This window comes from Lolium perenne, chromosome 4 (genome assembly GCF_019359855.2).
Source record: "Lolium perenne isolate Kyuss_39 chromosome 4, Kyuss_2.0, whole genome shotgun sequence".
NCBI classification, from domain to species: domain Eukaryota; kingdom Viridiplantae; phylum Streptophyta; class Magnoliopsida; order Poales; family Poaceae; genus Lolium; species Lolium perenne.
The window spans coordinates 40,558,937-40,567,909 of NC_067247.2; positions in this window are offsets into that span (position 1 = coordinate 40,558,937).

Here is an 8,973-nt window from a genome sequence, read left to right on the forward strand (position 1 = left end):
GTTGGGAGAACGACAAGGATAGAGAATCAGGTATAATTTATGATTATAAATGCATTGAAGCTTTTATGGATACTGATAAATTTCGTAATATGAGTGCTACATATGGTCTTGATTCTCAAGTTGCTGCAAATCTTTATAAAGCTTTTGCCTCTCATTATGAATTGCCTAAGAAGAATTTTGATAAGTATCATGAACCGTATAAAGATAAAATTGATTCATCTATTAATAAATGCGTTGTAGTTGAAACTGCTGATCATGTTATTCCTGAAGCTTATATTGAAAAAACTCCTTTCCCTGCTAAAATGAAGGAGTACTCTGTTATAAATAGTGTGGTTCATAAAAGTGAAAAGAAACCTGTAGAACCTGAAGAACAAATAAAAGTTGAACTCTTTGTTGCAATAGTTAAAGATCTTGTGACTGAAAATGTGGAGGATGGTCATATTATTTTCTCGTGAAGATGCTTCTAATATTGTTTCACATCCTAATAAACCCAAACAAGTTAGTGTTCCTATGCTATCTGTTAGAATTGGTGATCATTGCTATTATGGTTTATGTGATATTGGTGCAAGTGTTAGTGCTATTCCTTATGAGCTTTATACGGAGATTTTGCACGAAATTGGTTCTTGTGAACTTGAAGATATTGATGTGGTTATTCAGCTGGCTAATAGAGAAACTATTTCTCCAATTGGTATTGTTAGAGATGTAGAAGTTCTATGTGGTAAGATTAAATATCCTGCTGACTTTTTGGTACTTGGTTCTGCTGCTAGTGATTATTGTCCTATTATTTTTGGTAGACCTTTTCTAAATACTTGTGGAGCTATTATAGATTGCAAGAAAGAGAAAATTTTGACTAAATTTGCTGGTGAATCATATGAGTTTAACTTCTCTAAATTTACCAAAGCTCCTTATAAAGCTGATTTGCCTAATAATGATTTTAAAATGGAACAGTGTGCATCTATTGTTCTTGTTCCTAATAATCCTTTGCAGCAACATTTGGAGGATAGCGAGAGTGAAGTTTTTAGGAAAGAAAGAGATGAGCTTGAGGAAATTTTTCTTCGCCAACCTATTCTTAAGCATGATTTACCGGTGGAAGATTTGGGTACAACACCGCCGCCAAAGGAAGATCCTGTTTTTGATTTAAAGCCTTTACCTGATAATCTTAAATATGCTTATATTGATGATAAGAAAATATATCCTGTTATTATTAGTTCTAAGCTTACAGAGTTTGAAGAAGAAAGGCTATTGGAAATATTGAAGAAACACCGAGGCGCTATTGGCTACACTCTTGATGATTTGAAGGGGATTTCTCCTTCTATTTGCCAACATGCTATTAATATGGAAGATGATGCAAAGCCTGTTGTTGAACATCAGCGTCGTCTAATTCCGAAGATGAAGGAGGTGGTAAGGAATGAGGTATTAAAACTTCTTGAAGCTGGTATTATATATCCTATTGCTGATAGTAGATGGGTTAGTCCTGTGCATTGCGTTCCCAAGAAAGGAGGAATGACTGTTGTGCCTAATGATAATGATGAGCTCATCCCTCAAAGATTAGTTGTAGGGTATAGAATGTGCATTGATTTTCGAAAAGTTAATAAAGTTACTAAGAAAGATCATTACCCTTTACCATTTATTGATCAAATGCTAGAAAGATTGTCTAAAAATACTCATTTTTGCTTTCTTGATGGTTATTCTGGGTTTTCACAAATTGTTGTTAAAACTAAAGATCAAGAGAAAACCACTTTTACTTGTCCCTATGGAACTTATGCTTATAGGCGTATGCCTTTTGGTTTATGTAATGCTCCTGCTACTTTTCAAAGATGCATGTCTGCTATTTTTCATGGCTTTTGCGAGAGTATTGTGGAAGTATTCATGGATGATTTTTCCATCTATGGGAATTCTTTTGATAGTTGCTTGCGAAACCTTGATAAAGTTTTGCAGAGATGTGAAGAAACTAACCTTGTTCTTAATTGGGAGAAATGCCACTTTATGGTTAATGAAGGAATTGTATTGGGACATAAAATTTTCGAGAGAGGTATTGAAGTTGATAGAGCTAAAGTTGAAGCAATTGAGAAGATGCCCTATCCGAGGGATGTTAAAGGTATTCGTAGTGTTCTTGGTCATGTTGGGTTTTATAGGAGATTTATTAAAGATTTCTCCAAGATTTCAAAGCCTCTTACTAATCTTCTTCAAAAAGACGTACCTTTTGTTTTTGATGATGATTGTAAGGAAGCTTTTGAAACTCTAAAGAAAGCCTTAACAATCGCTCTGTAGTTGAACCTCGATTGGAATTTGCCTTTTGAAATTATGTGTGATGCTAGTGATTTTGCTTTGTAGGCGCTGTTCTTGGACAATGAGTAGATAAAAAGCTGAATGTTATTCATTATGCTAGTAAAACTCTTGATGCTGCTCAAAGAAATTATGCTACAACTGAAAAAGAATTATTAGCTGTAGTCTTTGCTTGTGATAAATTTAGATCTTATATTGTTGATTCAAAAGTTACGATTCATACTGATCATGCTGCAATTAGATACCTTATGACAAAGAAAGATGCTAAGCCGAGGCTTATTAGATGGGTACTTCTTTTGCAAGACTTTGATTTACATATTGTAGATAGGAAAGGTGCTGATAATCATGTCGCTGATAATTTGTCTAGATTGGAAAATATTGCTTATGATCCTGTTCCTGTTAATGATAGTTTTCCAAATGAACAATTGGCTGTAATAAAGGTGAGCTCGCGAGACAGTCCTTGGTATCTTGATTATGCTAACTTTATTGTTTCCAAGTACTTGCCTCCAACCTTTTCAGCTCAGCAAAGGAGGAAATTCTTTTATGACTTGAGGCATTATTTCTGGGATGACCCACACTTATATAAAGAAGGAGTGGATGGTATTCTGCAGAGGTGTGTTCCCGAATATGAACAACAAGAGATATTGAGTAAATGTCATGGTAGTGCTTATGGAGGACATCACGCCGGAGAAAGAACCGCGCAAAAGGTTCTACAATCAGGTTTTTATTGGCCAACTCTCTTCAAGGATGCGAGAAAGTTTATTTTATCTTGTGATGAATGCCAAAGGGTTGGTAATATCTCCAGACGTAATGAAATGCTTATGAATTATACTCTTGTTATTGAACCATTTGATTGTTGGGGATTTGACTTCATGGGACCTTTTCCGTCTTCAGAAGGTAACACTCATATACTTGTTGCTGTTGATTATGTTACTAAATGGGTGGAAGCCATACCTACAAAAAGTGCTGATGGTGAGACCTCTTTAAGAATGCTTTTAGACATTATTTTTCCTAGATTTGGAGTGCCTAGATATATTATGACTGATGGAGGTTCTCATTTTATTCATGGAGGTTTTAGAAAAACTCTTGCTAGATATGGTATTAATCATAGAATTGCTTCCGCTTATCATCCTCAAACTAGTGGGCAAGTAGAATTATCAAATAGAGAGATTAAATCTATCTTGCAAAAGACTGTTAATAAAACTAGAAAGAATTGGGCTAGTAAATTGAAGGATGCACTATGGGCTTATAGAACTGCTTATAAAAATCCCATGGGAATGTCACCTTATAAAATGGTTTATGGGAAAGCTTGTCATTTACCTTTAGAACTAGAGCACAAAGCTTATTGGGCTGTTAGAGAATTAAATAAAGATCCTAAACTTCTTTGGTAATAAGAGGTTGTTGCAATTGAGTTCTCTAGATGAATGGAGAAGTGAAGCTTATGAAAATGCTAAACTCTTTAAAGAGAAAGTTAAAAAATGGCATGATAGAAGGATTATCAAAAGAGAATTTAATATTGGGGATAAAGTCCTATTGTATCGGTCTCGTCTCAGATTCTTTGCAGGGAAATTACTCTCGAAATGGGAAGGACCGTATGTTGTCGAGGAGGTGTATCGTTCAGGAGCAATCAAAATTAGCTCTCTCCAAGGCAATGCCACGCAAGTGGTGAATGGACAAAGACTCAAGCATTATATCTCAGGTGATTCCTATAATGTGGATGTTGATATTATTCGAGTGGAAACACCGGAGGCTTTCATCAAAGAACAAATTGACAGTCCGCCAGAACTCGACTTTGAATAGGTAACAGTACTGGTAATGAAAAGTACGCCATTTACTTTCCGAACAATATTTTTGCTGTTTTTGGAAAATATGAAAAATTACGAGATCGAAACGGAGTGGAAAAGACGCACGAGGGCGTGCCACCATAGGCCGGCGCGGCCTGACCTGGGCCCGCGCCGACCTATGGTCTGGCCGCCTCGTCGCCCCTTTCCGACTCTAGTTCGGTCTGGTACTTTCCTTTTGTCGTGAAAATTTTTGCTATATAATCCCCCGGACCCCTGGAGGTCCGTATATCGTTTTCTCGACGTGTTTTGTTTCGAGCTTTTTCTGCCAGGATCTCTTTTCGGTCTAGAAGCACCATGGCCTCCAACAACAAGGGCAAGGGGCTTTCGGAGGAAGAAGTGAAGAGGGTGCCATCAAGACAAGAGCAGCAAGCCGTTGGGAGCAAGCAAATCTTGGTGGGATCTGTTGACACTCGACGTTCTTTTTCTCATAACTTGCAGGGACCTTTACCACCCGCTCTTAGCCTCGACTCCTTCCCTGTGTTGGAAGAAGCTCTACGGACTACCGATGAGTTTTGTGATCAATATCGGGCTCTAAGAAGAGAAGTGGAGATACTCCAGGAGGAGAATTGCCGTCTCCGAAGAATGCTGGAATACCACTCGATTCACATCACAAGGTCATCATCGCCAACTTCAGATAACAATGAATCTCTTCGAGTCTTAGTGCAGAATTGCCAAGCTGAGAAACTGAAGCTGAAGGAGATCTGTAAGAAGCGCGGGAGGAGTTCATCACCACCATCGCCGCAGGACTAATTCATCATCGGTATTGGCATCCCCTTGGTTTGTTCCAAGCTTGGGGGAGTGCCGCGGTATCACATCATCACTACCTTTTACTTTTTACTGTCAAGTAGTGTCATATCATGAGTAGGGAAGTTATCATATAAGATGGGTTGCAGTTTGGAAGTATCTCTCCTTTAGTTGGTTATCTATGTATCCCCTGGTGTGAGTTATCGTTATGGAATATTAATGAGAAGTCTTATCATTTACATAGTGCACATCGTATTTTAGTTTGCAATCTCTATTATATGATTTATCTTGTCATTAGTATTGGTATCACTTTGGGAGCATTGAATAAATCTATTTGGTTTTGGCAAACTTAGCATTGGTCAATAGAAACAACACTTTGAGGTTTAAGTAGAAAAGAGAAATACATGTAGTTGTTTCATTGTCTTTCTTTCTTGTTAGCTCATAGCTTATTATTCTGAAGTTAAAATTGTTTGTGCTTACAAGGAAGATGCATGATTGTTTCTATCACATGTATATTTGTTTGTTTCCCTCAACTCTTATGCTTGCTAATTAACCTTGCTAGCCAAATACCTGTACTGAGAGGGAATACTTCTCGTGCATCCAAACCTTAGTCCAAACCTATGTCATTTGTGTCCACCATACCTACCTACTACATGGTATTTTCTGCCATTCCAAGTAAATACTTCGTGTGCTACCTTTCAACAATTCAAAACTTATTATCTCTTATTTGTGTCAATGTTTTATAGCTCATGAGGAAGTATGTGGTGTTTTATCTTTCAATCTTGTTGGGCAACTTTCACCAATGGACTAGTGGCTTCATCCGCTTATCCAATAATTTTGCAAAAAGAGCTGGCAATGGGATTCCCAGTCCCAAATTAATTAAACTAAATAAACACTCCTCCATGGTATGTGATTGATGGACGGCACCCGAAGGATTCGGTTAGCCATGGCTTGTGTAAGCAAAGGTTGGGGGGAGTGTCATCATAATAAAACTAAAATAAAAAGGCACTCCTTCATGGTATGAGATTGTTGGCAGGCACCCGAGGATTCGGTTAGCCATGGTTTGTGAAAGAAAGGTTGGGAGGAGTGCCACACAAAATAAAAATAAAATGGGAGCCGCTCTTTGAAGGTTGTCTGGCAAGGGGGTTAGAGTACCCGCTACCAGTCGTTGACAACAACAAACACCTCTCAAAACTTTACTTTTATTCTCTTTATATGATTTCAAAACTGAAAAAGCTCTAGCACATGATTTAATCCCTGCTTCCCTCTGCGAAGGGCCTGTCTTTTACTTTATGTTGGGTCAGTAAACCTATTTCCCTCCATCTCAAGCAAGCATTTGAGTAGTTGTGATCAAACCATTATATTGTGATTTACTTCATCATGTCTTTTACTTTTCCTTGTTTAGTACAAGTTTTATCTGAATGAATATAGCTTTGCAAGTTATCAATGATTATGAGGAGACTATTATGATTGAGTATGCAAGTTGTGCAATATAAACTTTAATATGAGAGCATTGCTCGATAGATAAGTATAACCTGTTAATTGTTCTTTGACCAAGAACGAAGTTTGCCATCACCAACTATGATTTCTTATACACCTTTATTTGTGATTACCTTATACTTGTTTCAAGTTGAGTTATATGAGGAAGTTGTTTACTATAATGTCTTGTGTGAATGAATATGATGCTTCTTGTCCGTATTTTATTTATCGACTCTTCACTCCATAAACATGTGGTCCTGTTTACTGAGTTCAGTTTCGCTTGGGGACAAGCGAAGTCTAAGCTTGGGGGAGTTGATACGTCCAATTTGCATCACTATTTTATATCATAATTTGCTGTCATTCATTGATATATTTCATATTGGGACACAATACTTATGTTATTTCATCTATTTTGCATGTTTCATCATTATTGGAGGATCAAGCACCGGAGCCAGGATTCTGCTGGAAAAAGCACCGTCAGAACGCAATATTTCGGAAGATCAACTGTGGAAGGAAATTATACCAAAAATCCTATTTTTCCAGATGACGAAGGAAGCCAGAAGGGGGAGCTGAGAAGGCCCAAGGTGGGGCCAGACCACAGGCCGGCGCGGCCCATGGCCTGGCCGCGTGTAATATCCCAGGTTTTTGGGGTTACTAAAATAGAGGAAACAGATGTGTGCATTGCATTCATGCATAGAAAATCTGGGGAATTTTCGCGCTTTAAAGTAAAACAGTCACAGTAACTGAAGTTTTACTTGACCTTGGTGGAATTGAAGTAGCTCATCAAGTCAAGCGCTATAAACCTCAATGTGACTTTGTTAAAACATTGTTTTGGGTAGAGATGATTTGATCTAAGGGGTTAGATCAAATGGAACTAATAATCAACACAACAACACTTTAATCAATGATCAATTGCTTGATCTTATAACAGATCATAATAAGGTAATCCTTGCCATAGCATATGAACACCAATTCAACTGCAAACCAAGTAACAATAAAATGGAGAAACCATTCTTCACTTATCTTTTCCATGTCTTAAACTAATCCTTGATCCTAACATGAATCTCATGGTATTCATTCTATTTCAACCTTGGAGACAAGACCAGGAGATCCAACTAAGGAATATAATCCTTCTCTATTCCATATTGTTGCACATCAAACCTAGAGAGGTGAGAGTTCTATAATAATTATTAGAGAAGCAATAACAAACCTTGAGCTAAACCTTGGATATACATCCAAGTATTCAAATCATCATCTTCAAGACAACCCTAGAGAGAGATAACCATTATTGTTAAACATAGACCCTGATGATCACATCAACCTCCATGGAGCCTAATATTAGGTTAGCATTGAAGTCCTTCCCAAATGAGAGAGACCATCTATACTAATCCTAGTTCTATCTATTCAAATATCCAAATGGTTAAACCATCAGTTCTTGAGAGAACTTTAAGTGAATATCTCAGGCATTCTCCTGGGATATAAGCTATTGAGACAACCATAGTCATGACCATCTAAGAAACTATAAGAGAGATATTATGCTTAGTTGATCAAGAAAACACTTGATCATGGAAGTGAAAACCATTACATTAGAAATACCTTAGGAAGCCAAACCTTGATCATTATAAATTGAGTGATGATCATAAACCCTAAGAACTTGAGGTAAAGATATGAAGAACAAGTTGATCATGCTTAATACATGATCATGCTCTTGATGTATGTGAGGGTAAGTTAAAACCTAATAGGATAAGTAGATATCATTCACCACATGAAATTATAGGGAGATCAATAGTAAGCAACCCTAGGCTTATATCCCAACCTTAACTTGTGAATCACTTGGTGATCATAAGTAGAATCCTACCATATCTACATTCCACTTATTCCTCAAATAAAGAACAATAGAAAACCTTTAGAGACAAACTTTAAACTTTATATGGTGAGAAACCACCCATCCATATGACCAAAGTTAACTATAAAAAGAACTACAATCAATATAGTTACTTTAATGATTAATTAAGGATACTAAGAGAAGCTAATTGGAAGAAGATAAAAACCAATTCTTAAATCCTTAGTAATTAGGGAAGCACATGAAATATTAAGCAAGTAACCATATTATCTTGGTTAGGGAAGATTAACCCTAGCTCATGCAATATGGTGTCGTCCCATCTCTATAACCAAAATTGCAACCTCAATAATATCTTATGCTTGAATTCATAAACATAAGAAACCCTGTGCTACATTTTATAATTAAAACCCATAAGTGGTGATCAACCACTTATCATTATGACCAAGACCAAACCCTGATGAGAGTAATACCTACCCTAAGTATTTCAAGGTGTTATTAAAATAATAGTACAAGTATTAAACTTGAAATAAAAATTAAGATAAACCTCACAAGACCTTAACAAGCAAGTGCTCACATAAATTCATGTGTAAGTGACCAACAATCTCAAATGAGAGATCAAGTCCCTAGTGACATTTTAGCACATGAAATTATGCCATCCAAATCACTCTCTTATTTGAAATTCATAAATAAATATTACTTTGGAAGTGTTTCTTGCAAGATAAAACCAAATAAAACTCTATATATCATTAAGTAAGATCAACAATCATTGGGAAAGTA